Below are 1,095 nucleotides of genomic sequence, written 5' to 3' on the forward strand. Positions count from 1 at the left end.
TACAGTCATATTCGCTCGAATCTTTGCTAGTCGTTGTTGATGTCGACGCAATGCAAATGCATCGGGCCAAATTATCGGGCCAGTGCATTCAAAACCAAATGCGCTGGGAAGTCGCAGCTGCACTCCACAGCACGCTTACGAATGAGGTTGCACCTTTGCATGTGTATCTTGCTGCCACAATGTCTTGTCGACGCACGTGTGACCGTTGGTCGCATACAGTGGTGGGGCACTGGGTGTGAGCCTAGCCCACGTCAACACCACTAGGCCGGGACAAGGCGATGTGTGTTTGTATGTTTAGTCCTACGGGAGAAGCCCGTCGATGTGAGACTGTACAGCCCTTGGCAGCAGTCAGGAGACGTAGCTTAGCTGCCACTTTCCGTTCTGCTTTGCAGTACACTAGCCGGTCTTTAGGGAGTACGGCCTCCCTCTGTCTGGCGGATGTCATGTGTTTGTGTGTCGATGCGAGGGCCAAGGGGACACGTCAAACACTGCTAGGTCGTGCACTGCAGCTGCTTTTCTCACAGCGCAGGGCCACATTTCGTCATTGGGCCAGAATACCGAGTGTTGAATCATTTTTTCTAGTAGGTTCGGGTATTTGACAAACTGCGTAGCTTTGCTGCCGACCGCGACGCCTGGAAAGATTATACCGACCGTGTCGTCCAGTGCCTCACCCGCGGCCACAAGCGTCGCAGGGCGACGACAGAAGAGCCAGACGAGCCCCCGCACCGCCGCCTGCGCAGCCACGACCCGGCGAGCAAATGAAGAAGAAGGAGATTGCTAGTCTTTACGTAATGCGAAGTCTTTGTGTAATTATGAAGTTAATGCGAAACATTACTCCTCGGTCGTTGGGAGTGATCTGCGCACGGAGAGATCCATCCCGTGGTGGACCCCACTCGTCGAGTCGTAGCTCGCGCGAGGTCGTACGCAGGCTCCTGTACTCGGATCACTCGACAAAGTGCCGGTGCCAGCTCCCACGCATTCAAGCGTAGCGCTGCGTATGCGAAGTCTTTGTGTGCAATTATGAAGATAACGCGGAACACGTTCATATATAAAAAGGGTGCTTGCGGCCATGACGTTACCTGGAGATGGAGACCA

Source organism: Saprolegnia diclina, assembly GCF_000281045.1.
Source record: "Saprolegnia diclina VS20 unplaced genomic scaffold supercont1.82, whole genome shotgun sequence".
Taxonomy (NCBI): Eukaryota; Oomycota; class Saprolegniomycetes; order Saprolegniales; family Saprolegniaceae; genus Saprolegnia; species Saprolegnia diclina.